The following is a 23,233-nucleotide window of genomic DNA, read 5'->3' on the forward strand; positions in this document are numbered from 1 at the left end:
ACTATCTCCGAAAGAATAATACAGGACTAGGTCCCTTGTACCTTTTAGGTAACCGAGAATTCTTTTTGCAGCTTTCAAATGAAATTCTTTAGGATAGGCCTAAAATCTTGCACACATTGCCATACTAAATGCAATTTCTGGCCTGCTTACAGTAAGATATAGTAAGGATCCAGTAATCCCTCTATACATGGTCTAATTAACCGAGGGATCAAATTTATCATTATTCATTTTGGAGCTATTTCAATTGGCTTGACATCTGCCATGTTGTATTTCTTCAGTAGCTTTATGATGTACTTCCCTTGATAGATCATTGTCCCCTGAAAAGTTTGCTTAATCTGCAAACCTAGGAAGAAACTCATTTTTTCTAGTATGCTCATTTCAAATTCACTCCCCATTATCTTTGCAAACTCTTCACACAAGGATTCTGAAGTAGCTCCAAAAATAATATCATCAACATGTATTTGAACAATCAGTAAGTTGCTACCTCTAGAATTTAAAAAGAGAGTATTGTTAATTTTACTCTTTTAAAGCCATTTTCAAGAAAAAAATTTAAAAGTCTCTCAGACTAAGCCCTAGGAGCTTTCTTCAACCCATAGAGAGATTTGTCTAATTTGAGTACATGACGAGGAAAATCCGCATCTTCAAAACCTGGAGGTTGTTTGACATAGACTTGTTCCTTTAAGTTTCCATCTAGAAATGCACTTTTGACACCTATTTGGAATAGTTTAAACCCCATATAGATAACAAAAGCATTAAGAATCCTGATAGTCTCTATCCTTGCTACAGGGGAAAATGTCTCATCATATCAATTCCTTCCTCTAGGTTATACCCTTGAACCACCACCCTTGCTTTATTTTTATTGATAGTTCCTTGTTTATATGGACTATTTTTATGCACCAACTTAATCCCAATAATTATCTGTCAACAAGTTTAAGGACCAGGTGCTAGGATTTATTTTTCTCAAATTATTAAAGCTTCTCCTACATTGCATTGATCCAGTCAGTATCTTTCAGAGATTCTTTCATATTTTTAGGCTTAATTTAGGATAGGAATGCTGAGAATACCATGAAATTTCTGGCTTGAGCTCTTGCTTCCACTACAGATTCCAAAGGTGTAGTCAGATTCTCAAGTGGATGAGAAGATTTATTCCTCCAGTTTAAACTTTTGAGATTAGTTCCACTAGGACTAGGTCCCTGAGGAGTTTGATTGGATTCATCCTGTTGTTCTTCAACTGTAGATGGGTTCTATGACTGAGATCCACGATCACCATCACTTCCGTAAATCTCATTTGTATCATTTACCTCTTGATTATAATCTTCAGCAATATCATCCCTTTGAATAGGAACGAGTTCTTTAATTTTTGAATCTTGACTATCACCTAGATTTATTAGCTTTCCTGACTCATCAAAGACCACATGCACACTTTATTCAACACATAAAGTTCTTTTGTTGAACACTCTGTATGCTTTGCTTGTTGAGGAATATCCCACAAATATTGCTTCATTACTCTTGGAGTTAAACTTTCCTAGATCATTCTTCCCATTATTTAGAACAAAACATTCACACCTAAAAAGTTTGAAGTAGTCAAGCTTAGGTTTTCTATTAAATACAAGCTCATATAGGGTCTTGTTAAGGAGTGATCTAATCAAGCACCTATTTGTCACATAGCAAACAGTGTTTACAGCTTCAGCCCAAAAGTTCTTTGGAAGCCTACTATTAATCAACATGGTCCTGGCAATCTCTATGAGGGTTTTGTTCTTTATTTTAACTACTTTATTTTATTGAGGAGTCCTTGGAGTAGAGAAGTTATGACTGATTACATTTCCAGCACAAAATCCTACAACTTGGAGGTCTCAAATTTAGTTCCATGATTAGATCTGAATTGAGCAATTCTACAATTCAGCTTTATTTGAATTTGCTTGACAAATCTAACCAGAACCTCATAGGTATTATCCTTTGTTATCAATAACATTGTCCATTTGAACCTTGAGTAGTCATCCACAATCACCAATATATACTTTTTTCCTGCTCTACTTTAGACTTTAATAGGTCCACAGAGATCCATGTGCAACATCTCTAGGGGTCTAGAAGTACTCACTTTTTTCTTCAGCTTAAAAGAAGATCTAGTTTGCTTGCTTTTAACACAGGCAATTCAAACCTTGTTGTCTAAAATTTTTAGATTTGGCATGCCACAGAACAGGCCCATTGAAGTCAACTTGTTTAGTAAAGAGGAACTTATATGTCCCAGCCTTCTGTGCCATAGATCAACATCTTTACTTTGAATACTTAAGAAAGTTAATTCCACATCAGACACATACATATTTTAATTCTCTTGTATTTGAGAATAACTTTCCCATATTTCAAGTTTGACACAATATATCCAACAGCTGAAAATTTGACCTCATCGCCTTTGTCACAGATTTGAGAAACACTTAGAAGACCATACTTTAGGCCATTCACATAGTACACGTCTCTTATTTCTTGATCAGATGATTTTCCAATCCTTACCAAACCATGAATATAACCCTTTTTACCATTTCTAAAAGATACATCTCCACCTTAAAGTGTCTTGAGAGAAAGAAAGTAGTCAGTCCTCCCTATCATATACTTTTAATATCCACTATCCATGAATCAGTTCTAACTGCATTCTCTTCCTTCAATCTTATTTTCTTATTCATCTTCAATGTTTGCCGTGAGAGAAAACAACGAATCATATTTAAGTTTACATTCCTCCATAGCAAGCATAGACACATCTTCAGCCTTCTCAACTTTATGAAATTCACAAAAAGAATCTCCCCATACTGCTAGAGCCTACATCATAGCATAATTAGCTATAGCTTTTCTTCTTAACTTTATAGGAACCTGGTCCCTGTTCTTTTCTTTATCATCTCCAGTCTTGTTTCTGATAATCCATTTTATGCTTTGGACAGTTTTTAATAAAATGCTCAAGACTTCCACATTTGTGACAAACTTCAACATTTCCATCCTTTTTGCTGCTACTTCCTCTTCTTTAAAACTGACCACTTTTCTTCATAACTCTAATAATTTGTTTACCCAAATAGGCAACATCAGTGTCCTCTTTACTTGAATTATATTTTGAAGACTTTAGTGCTAGAGATTTTCCCTTTTTGCTTTTTTTTTCTCTTGTCCTTGCTGCTTCTTAAGTTCAAGAGTCTTTATATTACCAATGAGTTCATCCATAGTGAGAGTATTCAGGTTTTTGCCTCAGTAATAACATCCACTTTTCTTTCCCAGGACTTAGGAAGAATATTTAGAATTTTTATCACTTGATTATACAAAGGAATCACTTCTCCTAAGAAGTGTAGCTTATTTATGACAAAAGTGAATCCTATATGCATTAATTAAATTGTCTCTCATTCTTTCATAGTGAAGGTTTCATACTGAGTAGCTAGCATGTCAACTTTAGACTCCTTCACATCAGTTGTTCCCTCATGGGTTGTCTTCAGGAATCCCATATTTCTTTAGCATTTTTACAAGAAGAAATCCTGTTATACTAATCAAGTCCTATTCCATGGACAAGCAGTTTCTTTGCCTTGTAATTTTTCTCCACTTTCTTTTAATATTCATCCTCAAACTCTCTCCTATTTTTGACAACCATCCTTGTTATGTCTCCTTCTTTGACTTCTTTAACAGGAACATAAGGACTATTAATTATTATATCTGTCAGTTCACTATCCTCAGCCATAATAAAGTCAAACATCCTATTTTTCACCATCCATAGTACTGATCATTAAATTGGGGGTGGTCTAGCGGTAGATTGTCATTCTTCTAGATTAGGTGGAGCAGCCATAATTAATAAATCACTCTAGGTATGAACTTTTCAGAGTAACCCCACTCTAATACCAATTGCTGAAATGTGAAGGTTACACCATACCAGGAAGGACTAGGTCCATTAAAGTTAATCACAGGCAATCAAACAATATATCATCAAATAAACAACACTTTGCAAAGAATATAAAAAACACAATAATTTAACCTGGAAACCTCTTTGCTCAAGAAAGGAAAAAACACGGCTTGCCCTCACATGCACTCAAGAATCTACTATAATCAACCTCTTGATTATAGACTCCAATGAACCTAACTCTAGGTCCCACCTGCTTGTAATAACTCTATTACAGGCCTACCTTGACAACTCTGCCAAAAGCTCTCTTTGATATTGATTAATTCTAACCAATATCTAACTTAGGTAACTCTACCTAAGCACACTCCAGAACATAAGAAGAGGACATTATTTTTATAACACGAGTAATTCAATTATAGACTCTAACATGATTCAAGAACACTTACTCATTTAGTACTCACAAAAAGTATGAACTTGAGCAATGTTTCCAAGTTGAGTTTTTGCTAATTTTTGCTTGAACATTCAGATTGCAAAAACTAACCAAAAAAGAAACATTTTTTCCTTTTATAGTGGAGTAATGAGGGTATAAATTTAATTGGGCCAGGCATCCTGATAGGTACAAGCTCACCTGCGTAGTTTGTTACACTAGAAGATAAAACAGCGCAGAACAGTGACAACTGTATTGAATTCATGAAGACCCAGGGACCTAGTCCTTTTTTTCAACTGCTTACCATCAAAATATGATGTAGCAGTTCAATTATCTAAGGACCTGGTCCTTTGGTGTCAGATGCTCATCATCAAAACAAGATATAATAATACTTTTCTCTTTTGTGTCCATCCTTTTCACAATAGAGGCATAGAAGAGTATCCCTACACTTTGCAGGCATGACAAAAGATGGAATATTCTGAGCCTTCCCAACTTGATGGTAGTGGTCTGAACGTTGCTTGCTGCTAGACTTTTGACTTGCGAGATGAGTTGGTACCTGTGATGGAGTGGTGTACTTGAGGGATTTCTCAAGCTTTGTCCTCACCTAAGTCAGCTTCCTTTCAAGCACTAGATTTCTTTCAAGTGAAGCAGTCATGCTGGCCTTGGTTTCAGTCAATTCTTCTTCCAGCTGAAACTGTATCCTGCTTCCTTCACTTTTTCTTTGAAAATCTGCTTGGTAATTTTATCTAGTATTTTATTCAGAAGATCATTCTCATAGGAGAGAGTATTGTAAGCATCTTGATGCTCAGAAACTTTCACACTTAGCCTTAATATTTCTTTATCATATTTTGCCAGATCTTTCTTTAGCTTTGCCTTCTCATTAGTGTGCTCAGCCACTTGCACACTCAGTTTTACCACTTCTTTCTCATTTTTTCTAGGGATACTCTCAAATTTTCTTTCTCTATCAATATCATCCAATGAATTAAGCTACAGAGATGCAAGAGATCACGGTTTACTAAGGGAGTAATCCTTCAGTATTTTCTTAAAGGCAAAAAGAGTTTCTGGGTTATCATCATCATTCTTAGTGTTAGCTGTTAAAGCAAAGAGAGTGTCAAGAATTGTACAAAGAGTGTAAAGAATTATTACTTCATATTCTATTTCCAACATGAAGACATTCTCTCCTTGTTTAGAGTTATCTGAGTCACTTGAAAAGTTACCCCAGTATGCAACCGACATTTGATTGACATTTTTATTAGCTTTGTCATTCTTCCCATACTTTATAGAAATCTTGTCCTTCCTTTTTTCTTTCCCACAAGTTTTCCTTTTAAGATCCTTGTACTCCATCTTATTCATTGGGCAATCCTTGATGTAGTGACCAAACTTCCCACATTTGTGACAAGTGTCACTTTTCTTACCTTTTTTGATAGGTTTGCTGGACTCTCCTCTTCTTGAGATAGCCCCTGATTTTTTCTAGGCTTTGAGAACTCTTTTTGAAATATAGGTTGTCTCTTCTCCTTCAGCATAGGAGGTGTCCTTTGTAGCTTTAAGAACTATTTTTTTAATCTTGGGCTCACCTTTTAACTTTTTAAAGATTTTCAGCAATTCATAGATTTCGAGGTTTTCAATTAGTTCATCCATAGCCATCTTATTCAAATCCCTAGTTTTAGAGATGGCATCCTTTTTTCCTTTCCATTTTTTAGGGAGAATGCTTAAGATCTTCCTGACCTGTTTGTGTTCTGGAATAATCTCACCTAGGTAGTACAACTCATTCGTCACAGAAGTGAATCTAGTGTACATCTCTTGAATGGATTATCCTTCCTGCATAATGAAGGTTTCATACTGAATGGTTAGCATATCCACTTTGGACTGCTTAAACTGAGTGGTCCCTTAATGGGCTGTCTCAAGACAGTCCTAAATCTCATTTGCAGTCTCACAAGCTAATATTCTGTTGTACTTATCAAGACCAATACTACAAACTAATATCTTTTTGGCCTTGTAGTTCTTTTCTACTTTCTTCTTATAAACATCATCATACTCTTTCTTGGTTTTGGGGACCCAGGAGGTTATATCATTAATAATTATTTCCCTTGTAGGAACAAAAGGGCCATCCTTTATGACTTTCCATAACTTACAATCTTCAGCCATAATGAAATCATGCATTCTTTTCTTTCACCACCTATAGTATTCTTCATTGAATCTTGAGGGTCTGGTGATTGACTTACCTTCTTCAAGATTTGGAGGAGCTGCCATTTCTCAGGATACTTCTAAGGTCTTAGTCTTTATAGGAAGACTCATTCTAATACCAACTGAAAGGTTGGGGTGGGATGCTCTTAAACTCAGAAACTGTTCCTTGATGCACCCACACAACAATAACTAGGAGATATATGTAAAGTAAGAAGTGCAGGAATATAGTAAGATAAAGGACACAAGTTTTTTACATGGAAAATCCTTGCTCAAGGGAGAAAAACTGCGACCTGCCTCAAGGATTTCTAAGCTCCACTATACTCAAGTAAACTTTTTGAATACAGACTCCAAGGATTAACTTCCTAATCTTTTGTTTCCTAGAAATAACTCTATTACAAGGAAACCCAAGTAGTAACTCTACTGCTTCTCACCTCTAACTAACTCTAATTGAACTTCAACAAGCTAACTCTAGCTTGGACAATCACCTACTCTAGATGATTACAAAGAAAAGGTTACACCTCAAGACCTACTGACAATCATAAGCAAATATAGGCAAGCATTTAAGAAAAATATTACAAAGACTCAATTACAACAAGGAAATAAAGGTAAAACTCGATGAGCAATAGGTTCCAAGTAGCAACTGCAACCATTGAATCACCATTTCAGAAAGATATTTTGTTGTAAGAATATGGAAATGATCGTTTTCTCGTTGAGGAAGATGAACAAAATATATTGTGACACAAGAAAACTTAGGAGAGATCTTATTGGATGAGGCAAAAAGGTGGCAGGCAGCTTCTCACCAACTTCTATACTTTGCGTCAGCTGGACTGTTGAATGTAACAGGGACAGGTGAGCCCAACCTGTTTCGTAATAGTAGCTTTTGTCATCATAAAAATTCTAGGGAACAGGTCCCAAGCTATGAATTTGCCAATCATCAAAACTAAGGAATTAATATTTTTATTGCACTTTAGGATTACTGAAAACCAGGTTATCAAAGTAGAATTGAAAATTGCCACAAGGATAAGTAAAGTTACCATGTAAGAAATAAATGACTTACATGGAGCCTGTAGCATTAGTAGCTTACAGAGATGGTACTTGAGATATTTAAGTATCGGAACATATAGGTTTATCATTATGGGTGTTCGGGTACACTTCACGGGATTGAGGCGTTATAAGTGGCATGAGATTCCCTCCGGTGAACAAATGTCCATTATTAATTGGAGCAGTAGATTCATGCCAAGTCCACCTTATTTTTTAATGGTGGTGATTCATTATCTTCATAAACGATTACTGCCATAGTAAAGTAATTTTTGATAAAATTAATACGAAAATTAGAAAATAACGGCAACTGGTTATATTAACATGCAGTCCAAAAGTTATCATAATTGATTTCTAAGGAGTATATATTTTTTCATGTTGACAAGAGCTATTGAATGATGAGATTCATATGAAGAGAAAAATTTATATTAAATTTAAAGGTCATATGTTGTAAGAATATAAACATAATGTTTATGATATACAATGTTTTTAAGTTTCAATAATTCGATATGCGGACCAAATTACTTTAGGAATTATAATTCTTGAATTAATTGATCCATACGAAAGGTGAGATAATATAATTTTAACCTAAATTGGATAAGGTGGAATATTTCATGATTAATCTTAGAATAAATTTTATACCGCGTTTGATTTATCCTTAAATAAATTTATATCATTAATCAAACACAATATAACTTTATCCCAAACTTTATCTTGAGATATTTTACTTATTTTATGTATCAAACTAACTCATAAGAGATTTAAGAAAAATAACAGGCATGTTAATTATAAAAGTTTGCTGTTACTTTTAAGTTTCTTCTTATTTTTATTTAAAATTACTTTACCATGGTAGTAATTATTTATGCATGCCAACATGGGTTGTCGTATAGTGGTGGGACTACTCAACCCTTAATCAAAGGTCTCGGGTTCGAGCCCTGCGTATGAAGAGAATCCTATTGGGAGTGCCACCCTTAGAATGGGTCCTGTAGTGCGATATCAGATTAATCGAGGTTCCAATGTGGATATCAGACACCGGATGAAAAATAAAAAAAAAGTGTTTATGCACAAAATGAATCACTGCCATTAAATAATGAGGTAGACACTTGATATGTTAGGGTTTTTGCCTTGATTTTCTTACCAAAATTAAGTTTTACTATTCTTGAAAGGAAATAAAAATAATACCATAATTACTTTTACTTTTCCTAAAAGAAAAATATAAAACTTTTCCATATTTGGCCAACCTCTTTCTTTAAGGAAAGATTTTGGACATCTATAAATAGAAGACCCCTCTTCTCATACCATAACACAATAGCATCAACAATGTAGTCCTTTAAGATTTGAGAGTTTTTTTTAGAGGGAGATTTTCTCTCTAAAGTTTTTATGATTTCTTTTATATTAGGTTTCATATTATGTAGGCCAATTGGCCAAAACATATAATAATTTTATATTTTTTAATATGTTTTCTTTGTCATCTGAATTATCATCATTATGATTTGCAAACTTTAAGCTTCCACATGATACCCTCTCGATTTCAAACCCAATAAGTGATATTAGAGCCTACGGTTCAAAGATTCAATAGATTGGTGAAATGAGATTAAAGATAGGTTCAAAGCGGTTTCATATCAATATGCAATCAGTTTGGCGATACTGACGACATTGTCTAGCTACATGTGGAGAAAAGTTACAAATAAATTTTCAACAAAATTGTTGCTAATCCATCTTTAAAACTAAATTCAATTTTCAACCCATGTTTATGGGCTCTAACTTTCAACTCCTGCTTACTTTAATTCTTGGGCTTCTTTCAACTCATACATTTACTTTTAACCTATGAGTTCCACTCTTAATCTATGCTAATTTTCTATGCACAAGGCTCCACTTTTAACCCTGTTCACTTACAACACAGGGCTCTAATAATGTTAACCCATGTTTTTATTTTTAAATGCATAGGGCTCCAATTTTTAACCCATATAAACTTTAAATTATGGTAAGTAGTAGTGATATATGAAAACCGTGTGAAGAAGGAAGATCAAAATTATTTTGCGAGAAAATTAAGCCAAAAGGGGAGATTTGTTAGGGTTTCTGTCCTACTTTTCTTACCAAAATTAACCTTTTACTTTTCTTGAAAGGAAAATAAAAGTAATACCATAATTATTTTTACTTTTCCTAAAAAAAAAAAAAATAATTTCCATATTTGGCTAACCTCTTTCTTAAAGGAAAGATTCTGGACATCTATAAATAGAAGACTCCTCTTCTCATACCATAACACAATAGCATCCACAATGTAGTCCTTTAAGATTTGAGAGTTTTGTTTAGAGGGAGATTTTCTCTCTAAAATTTTTATGATTTCTTTTATATTAAGTTTCATAATATGTAGGTCAATTGGCCAAAACATATAATAATTTTATGTTTTATAGTATGTTTTCTTTGTCATCTGAATTATCATCTTTAAGATTTGCAAACTTTAAGCTTCCGCATGACGCTCTCTCGATTTCGAACTCAACATGATATGCATCTAGTTTCCTATTGAGCAATACTGGACCTTTGTTCACTAGAGGGGATCTCTTACTCGTTATCAGTAGAAACTAATCATGTAAGGTGTGGAGTATCTCATATTAGGTCGCTTATAAGGTAATTGCGAGATTGATCATCAAGAGGAGGGTGGGGCGAATTGAAATTTTTATACCTTAAGTTGATTATTGTGATCAGTTAGTCGACTTTCTTGAAAAACAATGTTATAGCACAGAAACAATAATTGCGGAGAGTAAAAATATAGAAGTAAGATATAAAACTCTTCTCTCCACAATAGTGTTATAACAAAGAAACAATAATCGCAAAAAGTAAAAATACAGAAGTAAGGTAAAAAACACAATAACATTTATCTTAATTTGGAACACTCTTGTGGTGCATACTTTCAGTCCCTTTGGTTTACAAGAGGTTCTGTCTAGGGAAACGTGAATGATTACATAATATTTCTTTAAAAGCTTTATCGGTAAGCTTCTCAAAGAAGGATAACAATCTTTACTTATATAGCACCTAGTTTCTTCTCCTTTTTTTGTTCACTATTACTATTATAATGAATTGTGTAAGTCAAAAGTGGTAACTAAATATTGCTCAAGTAAAGATGTACTAGAATAAATCTCGGCTGCTAACTATATATTTATACATGAAAAAAGATATTAAAGCTTTGTTAATTTTCAATCTTTAGAATCTTGATTGATCTTTTCATTCCAAGTGGAGCCAAATTTACTTTGATCAGGGGAATTAGAATTTCCATTCTTCTAATTTCTTTACTCAATGATATCGGGGAACTCAAGGGATTTTTGAGGTAATCTAGGTTTAGAATTTGAGTACCTAGATGAAGTAATATGTTCATATCAGATACGTCCATATATTTTCTCATATATTCTTGTGTTAAAAATATTTCTTCTTTTTGTGGTTCGCCTTTTTGTTCTACTAGGATCTCCTTGATCATGAATTTTTTATTTTTAAGTACTGGGCTAGTTACTTCCTTCATTATCCTGTAGAAAATCTGGGATTAGTATTTTCATAATTAAAGCTAGATTTGGGGCTAACAATCTCCTCCTTTTTTATGATGACAAAAAGTGACAACTATTAATTTTAAGTTGTCTGTTTGGAGTTCCTAAGCAAACTTTCCTGAGTGTCGAGCTGTCTTGATACTCCTTAAAATGTGCATTCCCTTTTACCCATTAATAAGAATCAAAATTGAAAGATAGATAAATCAAGAAAATAGATAGACACAAAGAAGAAGATTAAAAACAAATAATGGGTATATCAAACCCTAAATCCTAAATTTAATAAACCAACTTAGCACTTAGCTCCTACATAGACCACAAGAGAATCGTGTAATATCCCGTACTTCTATCTAGTTTAAAATCATCCCAGAAATGTTAAAAACTTATTTCAAAGATGAATCCACTTTTATACATGTATTATTTTAAATATTTTATTTTTTATCATGTGGGAAAATGAATAAGATTTCCATCAATACCAAATTCGCCCAAATTCGACACCCAAACGAAGAGTTAGAGCCATTTTAGTAAGACAGTGTGCCACCTAAGCCATCAACGCATCGCGAAGCCAGCCAAAATGACAATCATCAAAATCCATTGAGCCTCCGTGATTATGGTGCATCGTGCTAAGGCTCAAATTCATAGTTGTTAAATTTTAGTGACACAGCGTGATAGCGCCGCGTTGCGCCAAGGGTCCAGGTCAGGAAATTTTCATTGAATTAAAATACCCGTCCAAGGGTTAAAAGGGTCAATTTCTCATCCTCATATGTACCCAATCACATGTGATTCAGCCATAATTCACTAAAATATATTGTTTCTCTCAAGTTTCTCTCAAGAAGAAGCTAGGATTTTTAATTGGAGATTCGAATCCAAGACTAAAATTCAAGAATTTCCCCGTCAATCTTTATAGAACCAAGAACTAAGGTATGCACAATATTCATTTCTGGATTCCTTTCATCCATGAAGCCCAAGAATCAAGTTTTAAATCTTGTATTGTGAATATTTTGTTGTGGGTTGATTATGTTTATGTGATTATGGTTGTATGATTCCCAAGCTGGAACTTTATGTGTTGTTCATGAACCTATGCTAGTATATGGTATGAAACATATGAAATTGAGTTAAAATATGGAGTTTTACTGTATTAGTTTGATGGTCATCCCTATGCCCTAATTCATGCATCCTAGGTGTTTGATAAAATGCCTAAGAGAATAGAAATTATGCTTTATAGTTTAATTATGACCGAAGTGATAGATGTATGCTTTACCCTATGACCAAGAATGACTTCCATGATATTGTGTGCATTATTAATGGTTGAGGGAATGTCCATGAGATTAGGTTGATGAAAGTATGACATGTTTATATGAAATTCCATTCATGTACAAGACTATGATAACCAAGTTCTTCATAAAATCCCCAAATTAATGTATTATCAATTGTTGATATTGATCATGTGTTCAAGAAGTGTCATGTCCTGTCAATTTCATGCTATCGAGTCCTGGGGATATATGTACTTGATAATTTAGCTGTGCGCCTAGAGCAAGTGTCATGTTTTCATGATACTCTCAGTCAAGCCATGATCAGAGAATTCAGTCAGTCACATGACTCAGGAAAACTTAGTAAACTCAGTATCAATCCAGTCTTACTCAGTAATCTCAAGTAATCTAAGTCACCTATCAGATTTTAGTAGTATTTTATCTATCCAGAGAATTTAGAAAACTCTGTTCAAATCAGTTAAACAATACAATCAGTAATAGTTTAGTTCAGTTTAATTTATTTCAGTGTCTCTTCAGTTGGGAGTAGTATTCAGCACCGATTAAACCCAGGGATGGGGACACACACTGTCAGTCAGTAGAGGGTGTGATCCTTAGAAGCAATCCTTGTATTCCAGAACTACGTAGCCAGCGTAGGTTGAGATATCCCCTACGAGTCTAGGAATTATACATCTTATTTGAGTTTTCCTACTATGAAGGGTTGACAGAATAGCTCCTAGTCAGAGAGGGTTTACTTACAGCTTATCTTTACCAATGGCGTGGTACTGATACCCCTCAAGCTGGGGTTATAGGTTGGACCCCACCAGTTTAATTTTGGGGCTTGTTGGTTAGATGATTACCTCCCACAGTCTTAGTTTCAGATCCAGTTTTAGTACTAGAACTCAGTTCAATTCTATAAAAAATTTAGGACTGTTAGATATAGTCAAATTAGTATAGTGTAGAACCCAGCTAGTTTAATCAGTAGCAGGACTGTCAGATACAACCACTTATATTATTAGTATTCAAACTCAGTAATCATATTATCACGAACCCAGTTAATAGTATATTAATTATACGAACCCATGTTATCAGTATCCAGTTTTAGGACTATCAGATATAGTCAATCAGACCAGTTCTTCATAATCAGAACTGTAAAAAACTGTCATTCCTTTATTAGTAATATGACATTAGTTCCTCAGTATTCAGTAGACTCAGTCATTCAGTATCCCAGTATTAGTACTCAGATATTAGTAAATCTACATTATTAGAATTCATGAGTCAACGTTATCACGATCTCAGTTACAGTTACATATTCATGCATGTATTCTTATATTCATGTTATACCGTCAGTTATTATTGTTCATTCATATGAACCCTTGCATTTAGCTCACTTGCATACCAATACATTCAACGTACTAACGTATTTGCGCTATGGTGTTTTATACCATAGGTTTAGAAGCATGAGCTCCCGAGCATCCTTAGTAGATCAGACATTCAGCAGCCAGACTAGTAGTGAGTCCTAATCATTCAAGGATAGTGTGATTATTTTATTACTTTATTATTTTAGTAGTTCAGAGTTAGTTGGGGACATATCCCATCAACTCCACAGTTTTTAGATAGTTTAGAGGCTTTCAGCTGCTTTATTTTTGGTACCAATAATTAAGAATTTTTTCCCCTACTTGTTGCGTGAAAAACTAAATCACAAGCTTCTTATAAAAATGAGCAGTTCCAGTAAGATTTGTAATATGAATACCCTTACGCTTTGCAGAGATATAATGCATCATTTTAGGACTCTATTTCCCAATACCATGACCAAAATGAATTCCTGCCTCTATCATCTCTTCCAAATTTATGTTCCAATATCTTCTTGTTATTTCTCCCCACAACCTTTTCCCCTTTTTTAATTCTTTAAAAAAAGAGACGAGGAACCCTGAATTGAAATAAATAATTGTTCCGATGGAACCTTCTTTTCTACCGTAGATTGGATGTAGATGCACGACCCAAACCATTATTCTTTTCTATTCATTAATTTTTTTATTACCAAAGAAAATAACCATCCCCAATATAGATAGAGAAAGAGATGAATCCATTGTTAGGAATCATTAAATCCTATAAATGATTGTTTGGATATGTCATGAAATTTTTTTAATAGACAAGAATCAAATGATTTTCTGTGGTGGAACAAAATATCTTTCATCTCCCCGTCGAATAGATTCTTTTTTTTTTGTTTCCAAAGGAATGTTGTTATGTTGTTTTGAAGGGTGCACTAATCCCTTGAATCCGGTACCAACTATCACCCCCCCCAAAACAACGTTCTCTTTTATGCCTTTCAACCAATTGATACGACCCCAGAGAGCCGCTTTTGCTAAAACTCAAGCAGTTTCTTGAAAACTCGCTTCAGATATGAAACTTTAAGTATTGAGAGATGCTCTTGTTATTCCTAATAAGACGACTCGGTAATATATTGCCTCTTCCAAAGTGCGACCCATTCGTTCTACTCGCAACAATCTAATAAGTTCTCTGGGTGAAAAAACATTAGACAGTCCATCTTCTGAAACCAACAATTTTAATGTTATTTGACGTACAATAATTTCTATATGCCTACTATGAATCTGCACCCCTTGGGAGCAATAAACCTGTTGGATGTTATTAACCAAAGAGATTCGGCTTTGCGCTATAGTTAGCTCAGCACCAACCAAGAATCCCCAAGGAATTCAAAGAATTCTTGTTATAGATTTGTTCCAACCCTCAACCCTCTTTTCTAGATTCATGGATATTGAATCAATCAAACGCACTTCTAACACCTGTTCTACTTTTGGAAGACCCTGTGTTATATCACCAGATCTCAATTTTTCATATATAAATGTAACTAATGTATCTCCTTCATAAAGGGTTTGTCCATAATGGCCATGAACGGTTGCTCCGGGGGTGGACAAATAAGGCTTAGCTAATCATATTACTATCGAGTCAACTTGAACAAGTATAACTTGACCTGATTTGAGGGGTGGTCCATTTTTTACTATACATATATTTTCAAAAATAAATTATCCAAGACTAATTATTTTAGATGTCTCTTCACAGTAATTATGAAGGAGAAACGATCAATTCAAATTGAATGGATTAAAATTTTTTCCATTTTCATACATTAAATAATATTTAAATTTAATCACTTGAAAGGTCTGGTTTAAGTTGTCAAGTTGCAAATAGTTAGTTACTAAGACCTGATTATGAGTTATTAAATGGTAAGATGAATAAAAATTCTCAATTGGAAGACATGTTCCTAAAGGGCCCAACGAATTCGTAATTAGAACTAGGGGATCTTTTTTAATTGATTCTTTTATCACACTGTGATATTTTACATCCTTGAATGTCTCCATTCGAGAATAATTGCCTGCTGACAAAATTATCATGACTGACATTCCTTATTTCTATTCAATAATGTATGAATAGTTTCTTGAGGTTGGTTAAGAGATTGTTGAATTTTTGTCTTGGAATAGGAATAAATGGAAGAAAAGGGGTTGATATTGGTACAATCTGATCCATTATCAGAGAGCAATTCTGACCCCGATGGATCATTCCTTTTAACTCTATACGAAATAGGGAATTTCACTAAGTTAATTCTTAGGAAATGTCGAATCAAACCATTTGGGATTATTTCAACAAAATAAGAACGGGCTTGTTTGCAAGAAGAAATTTTTTAATATTGGTTCCAATTCAATACTAAACAAGTCCGAACTAATTGAATACTTGTGTTAGAAATTCCTCGAATCGGTTTGCCATTTCCATAAAGGATATAATTGACAATTCAAAGTTGGACATTATCCATTTATCGTAATGGATTCGGTGGAAAAAGGGTTGCTAAATTTATACCATCCGTTATTTCATATGTGACGACAGGTCGAACTAAAACAAAAAACCTTTTCTTACTAGGAGTAATCCGTTGGACATAGACCTAATTTTCACTTTTTTGGATTCCTTGGATTTTTTTTCCTGTTCCTGATGGTATCAAAACATCGGTATGTCTGGATATCTTATATCTCTCTTCAGGAAAATGGATATCTGCAGAAAAGATTTTAAGTTCAATTCATTTGTTTTTTCTCTCCACCCGGACCAACCCACCGACTCGGCTTCTTAGCTTTAAGGTTATTGTGTATCTACCCCAATGATACTGTTGTTCCATACCATTTTAGAAGAAGATTCGGGCAAGATATGCACCTCTTCGGGAATGAAAAAAAATCGATCTACTTTCATTTGGTATTTTGACTGAAATTCCTTGACTCCTCGATACTCAATCAAATCCTCTTTTTCGATGATTGAATGCAATTCTATAGTCCCATATTTAATAATTCCCGAACTCTTTCTTCTATATCGAGGATCATCAAAAAAAGAAAGAATACTATTTCAACGGAAAATACCATTTATAGGGATTTCAATTAAGATACCTGAACAGGGAATTAGTTGATTCTCGAGTTCTTGAATCGAATGTAGTGGAATAATGAATTCATTTCTTTACCTTTTGACAATAAATCAAAATTCTCATGGATAATAGGCGAATATACGAGATTATACTGACTAGTACATATGATTCGATTAAGGTCTGAATAATCAGGAATCCTATCTTCCTTTTTAACATAAAAATCCAAACTAAATAATTTCTGCCATGCCTGATCATCGGTTACTAAGAGGTTAGAAGTATATCTTCGCTTGCTAGAAAGAGAATGCACATTTATTTGATCCTGATCCTTGTGGATCGAAAGGTAGACTAGACTGGACCTGCACGGCCCTCCTAATAATATCCATAAACGACTTGTTTTCGGTAATAGATGAACATTACCGTATGTAAATTCAGGTGCATGATAGACATCGGTACTCCAGTTTATTTCTCTTTCTGCATCAGAATAAATATGTTTTCGAACCTTCTCTTTAAAATTCAAAGTGGATATTCCTGCGTGAATCTCAGCAGTTATTTGTTCTGATTCTACATATTGAACGTTTTGAACTAAAAGCAAACTTTTGGGTGGAATATTCACATTATGTAGAATATATTCACTCTCAATAGTTACATACAAGTCTATAGAATATAGAAAGGTAGGATTCCCATGACATGTACATGTCGGATGAACCAAATCCTCATTGAATTTTATTTTTCCATTAGATAGGGCTCGCACATGTTCTACAATACCCCTGTGAATACTCCTCCGGTATGAAAAGTTCTTAATGTTAATTGAGTACCCGGTTCTCCAATCGATTGACCTGCAATAATACCTATAGCTTCCCCCAACTCAACCAGGTCGCCATGAGTAGGACTCCGACCATAACATAATTGACAAATCCAAGATGTATTCCTACAAGTAAAGGGAGTTCGAATAGAGATTAGTTGTGCCCAAAAGGTTATGAATCGATTTACAAGTCCAATGAAATGTCTTGATTTATAGTGGCAATACATCATGAACCCATGTATATATCATCTGCTAATATACAGTCAATTAATGTTTGACTAAAAATCCTTTCCGGCATCATCCCATTCTGGAGAGACATAGAAATACCCCGGGTAGTGCCACAATTCATTCGATGGACAACAATGTGTTGAACTACTTCAACAAGTCTGCGAGTGATATATCCAGCATCTGATATCCGTACAACAGTATCCACAACTCCTTTACGGGCTCCATAGCAAGAAATGATGTATTCTATTAAAGAGTGTCCTTCGCGCAAATTGCTTTGAATAGGTAAATCAATCATTTTTCCTTGAGGATCCAACATTAATCTTCTCATACCTACTAATTGATGTACCTGAGATGCATTTCCTCTAGCTCCTGAGAAAGACATTATATTAACTGGATTAAAAGGGTCAAACATCCTAAAATTTGAATTTATTTCTTGTCGTAAATATTCACTTGTAGCATACCATATTTCAATAGATTGAAGTAATTTTTCTTCCGTGTGTACATTCCCATAATGATGGTGTTCCTCCAAAATCAAACTTTGTTGTTCAGCATCTTAAACGAGCCATCTCTTAGAAGGTATTGTTAAAAGGTCTTCAATTCCTAATGAAATGGATGTAGCAGTAGCTTATTGGAATCCCAGAGTTTTTACTTGATCCAGGATATGTGATGTATATTCCATTCCGAAGTGCTATATTAATCTACTAATAAGTCATTTTATGGTAGTTTCGTTTATCATTTTACTGTGAAAGACCAGATTGGCCCGTTCAGCCATAAATACCTCTATATTATGTTGAGTAGGAATCGACAATGGGTTTGAGTCAGTGATTGTAAAACTTCCTTTTATCAATCTTGATTTGCGTATAAATTCTGGAACTATGTACCAAGCTGAACCGGAGAGCCCCAAAGTCCCACAGTATCATAGAGTTATATTAGGTACCATATGAATAGGCTCAAGAAAACCCCTGTATAGCTTCTTCGATTTCTCAATAAAGAAAAATATGACCAACAGTGGTTCGAATGTACATAAAAAGGATTTGTTTTTTTAGACTTCTTACTATTAGATAGTGTCCATAAATCTCATAAAAGTACGTAAATATTCATAGTGAAATGCAATGGGAGTTTCTCTTGAAGCAATAACGCATTGATCTAGTCACCACTGGAGCCACAAAGGACTATCTAAATTGATTCGTTTATGCCGATAAGCCCCAATTGTATCATAAGAATTTGAAAAAAAGGTTCTTTCGTATACTTATAGTAACTATTGTCACTTGGTTTTTGATTTTGATAGTTTCTATGATTACATGGATTATATCTATTTACAAAAATACCTCAATGATTTTTGCTCGTTAATACATAGAGTCCAAAGCATATCTTGCGTTGGTACGGAAATGGGATCCCCAATAGCCGATGATAAAAGATTCATATAAGAAAACATAAGTAAACGGGCCTCTACTTGAGTCTCCACGGATAAAGGTACATGAACAACCATTTGATCTCCATCAAAATCGGCATTGAATCCCTTGCAAACTAATGGATGTAAACAAATAGCGCGCCCCTCCACTAAAATGGGTTGGAATGCCTGTATGCCTAATCTATACAGAGTGGGTGCTCTATTCAGCAATACAGGATGTCCCTGTATAACTTATTGAAGGATTTCCCATACAATCTGCTCTTTTTATTTAATTTTACTCTTAGCAACTCCTACGTTCGAAGCAAGATGTTGTCTAATTAGACCACGAATTACAAATGTCTGGAAAAGTTCTATTGCTATTTCATGAGGCAATCCACATCGATGTAATGAAAGTGAAGGATCCACGATAATGATAGAACATCCTAAATAATTAACTCATTTTCCAAGTAGAGTCTCACAAAATATTCCCTCTTTGCCTTCAATTACATCAGAAAATGACTTGTAAACTTTATTATGACCGTCCCTCATTGGTTGTCCCCGGATTCCATTATCAAGAAGTGTATCCACAACTTCTAATACTAATTTCTTCTAACATATTACTCATTATCCTGGCGTAGATATACTTGTTGTTAATAGATCGGTAGGGGTATTGTTCCGATAGATAACTCTTCTATAGAGTTCATTAATAGCTGAGCTCATTAGTTTACCCCTATCTATCTGAATGATTGGTCTCAACTCAGGAGGAAGAACTGGTAATAGACACAAAACCATCCATTCTGGCTCTATATTTGTTCGAATAAAATGCTTAGGTAATTCCACGCGGTATAACTAAAAAGTCCTTTCTTTTTCCAACTTTTTGATCTTCCCATTTATTTCCTGTGTGCCCTTCTTCCCCTAATTCTTCCTATTCCACCAATGAATTCTCTATAATAATTCATAACTCTAGATCGACTAATTGTTCTTAGATAGCACCTGCACCAGTAGAGATTTCTCGATTGCGAAATGTATCGAAACCCTGGGTAGTAAAAAAAGTGGGATGCTGTATTTTCAATATTGGATTTCATATTTGAATGAACCCCGTAATATTAAGAAAGTGGGCTTTTTATTTATGGTCCTAGCAAAAGAAAAATTGGGATAGGATTCTATAGGATCTCCTTCCCTTCAAAATCAGACGTGAAAGTTTCCTTTCATCCGGCTCAAGTAGGGAAACCAAATAAGGAAAGGAGTTCTCATTTAAAACTCTAGAAAATCCCAAAATAAAAGGGTCTACTCCTTACTCAAGTTCCTAGTGAAGACAAAACAAGATTTTAGTGATTCCGTCTTCTATTAATTCTTTATTCAAATAAAATTCGAACAAATAAAATAGAAAATTCTTGAGTAGACTACTTCCCTTTGAATGATAAATCCCTTAACTCTTAATAATTAAATTAAAGGAATACCTTGGAACCCATAAGTGGTTTACTTTTCTATATATTATTCTATTCAATCTTTTAGGTCCCGACTTCACCTCGATGGTTAGGCAACCACGCCCTTAAAGTCTATACGCGATAGATAGACTCCTGGAACCATGAAATATTTGCTTACTTGAACATAATTTCTTTCCACGAAAAGAAAGGAAATGGTTCATTCCATAAAATAAAAATCTTTTTTTACGTGGTACAAATAGAAATTTCTCTTTATTTAATTTGTTACGAAATCGACCATAGATCAATTCCCCTTTTATTTTGGGGGTATTGACTACGGCTCAATTCTGAGCTTCATGTTACTCTTTCTAAGTGACATGTTAGGTCCAGGGCATCCCAATTGGATTGACTGGGATGACAGTTTTTCCTTTCGAGTCTGTAAAATCAGAATTTCGATCAAATAACACATCGTAGTATACTAGGCCTTCTAATTCTTTAAGAGGTTTATCTAAAAGATTCGCAATATAACTAGGAAGACGTTTTAAATACCACAGATGGGTTACAGGGCATGCGAGTTTGGTATAGCCCATTTGATACCTTCGTATCCGAGAATCAACAAATTCGACTCCACATTGTTCACAAAATTATGGGTCTTTCTTTTCATCTCCGATTACTCGATAATTTCCACAAGCACAAATTCTGCTTTTTATAGTACCAAAAATTCTTTCACAAAATAATCCATCTTTTTTCGGTTTATTAGTTTTGTAATGAAAAGTATAGGGTTTTGTTACCTCTCCAACTATCTCTACATTAGGCAGGATTTTTATAGCCCAAGCACTTATTTGTTGAGGAGAAATTGATCCAATTCAGAGCTATTGATGTTTATATCGATCGATCATAGAAGAAAGATTATTATTCATTTTGATTAAGCTTCCTTCCCATTAATCTAGAAGTTCTTCTCAGATACAAGGAAATGATTCAGCTTCAGATCTAAACATCATAGTTCTCGAACGAGCAATCAAAAAATTCTGAAGCATCTTTAGGATTCGGTATTGTTCCCCCAATAATTGTAGTACCAAGTACTTCCTGGCGAGCTCTAATATGGTCCGATTTATAAGTAAGCATCTCTTGTAAAATATGAGCAACCCCAAACCCTTCTAGAGCCTAAACCTCTATTTCTCCTACCCGCTTTCCCCCCTGTTTGGATCTTCCTCTAAGGGGTTGTTGTGTAACAAGTGCATAATCTCCACTAGAATGCCCATGGATTTTATCATCAACTTTATGAATTAATTTTAAGATATAAGGCTTTCCTATTATAACGGGTTGTTAAAAGGATTAGTCATCCTTCCATCAAATATTCTACTTTGTCCTGGATATTCGAGATCAAATACCCATGGATTCGATGTTTGCTTACTGGCTTCACATAATTTAGAAAACACTAGTTTTCGCGAAGCTTCTTGTTCATTTCTCTCGTCAAAAGGTGCTATTCTATAATGTTTGTCTAGCAGACTCCCTTCTAACCCTAGTGAACATTCAAATATCTGTCCTACATTCATTCATGAAGGTACTCCTAATAGGTTAAAGACCATATCAACGAATCTTTTATCTTGTAAATAAGGCATATCTTGTCTAGGTAAAATTTTGGAAATAATACCCTTATTTTCGTGTCTTTCAGCTACTTTATTGCCTACTTTGATTTTACATTTCTGTGAAATATATATATGAATCATTTCAGGATTATAACTAGAACCACCCCTTTTTTGGATCTACCTCACATCAATAACTTGGCCCTTACCACCTATAGGTAATTTTAGATAAGTTTCTTTTGAAGTTGATACCTGAATACCAAGTATAGCTCGTAACAATCTATCTTTCGGGGCATATGATGATTCTTTCATGACCTGGGGTATTAATTTACCTACTAAAATATCACCCATCTCTACCCAAGATCCCAGCATCACAATTCCATTTTTGTCTAAATTTTGGAGTAAATGGGGGTTGTAATTGTATAGCGGTATCTGAAAACATATCTTCAGGATGCCCTAAAGCGCTCATGGTATCATTATGAATATACAAACCAAAACTGTGAAAGCCTAGAAATATACATGCCCAGTTGAAATAGGATATGATTGCATCATGATGCCTAAGGACATGATCTAATAGATCGTTGTACCGAGTAGTTGGATCATAATCTCTTACCATAAAAACGGCTGCATGCGCGGCAACACCAACTATGAGAAATCCACCAATCCACATGTGATGTGTGAACACTGACAGTTGTGTACCATAGTCAGTAGCTAGATATTGATAAGGGGGCATGGAATACATATGATGAGCTATAATAATGGTTAAAGAGCCTAACATAGCTAAGTTGAGAGATAATTAAGCATGCCATGACATTGTTAGGATCTCATATAGGCCTTTATGGCCTTGACCTATAAATGGACATTTATAGGATTCTAAAATATCTTTTAGTCCATGACCAATACCCTAGTTGGTCTTATACATGTGACCCGCTATCAGGAAAAGAATTACAATAGCTAAATGGTGATGGGCAATACCAGTCAGCTACAAACCCCTAGTTACTGGATCTAATCCTTCATGAAAAGTAAGAAAGTCCTCATATTTTGACCAATTCAAGGTGAAGAATAGGGTTGCTCCCTTAGCAAAATTGGGATAAA

General features: G+C 34.5%; 1 pseudogene; it reads right to left on the minus strand.

Moving 5' to 3' along the window:
• Positions 1-16,434: 16,434 nt before the first annotated feature.
• Positions 16,435-18,510, minus strand: LOC124889691 (annotated as a pseudogene).
• Positions 18,511-23,233: the final 4,723 nt, after the last annotated feature.

This window comes from Capsicum annuum, chromosome 12 (genome assembly GCF_002878395.1).
Source record: "Capsicum annuum cultivar UCD-10X-F1 chromosome 12, UCD10Xv1.1, whole genome shotgun sequence".
NCBI classification, from domain to species: Eukaryota; Viridiplantae; Streptophyta; class Magnoliopsida; order Solanales; family Solanaceae; genus Capsicum; species Capsicum annuum.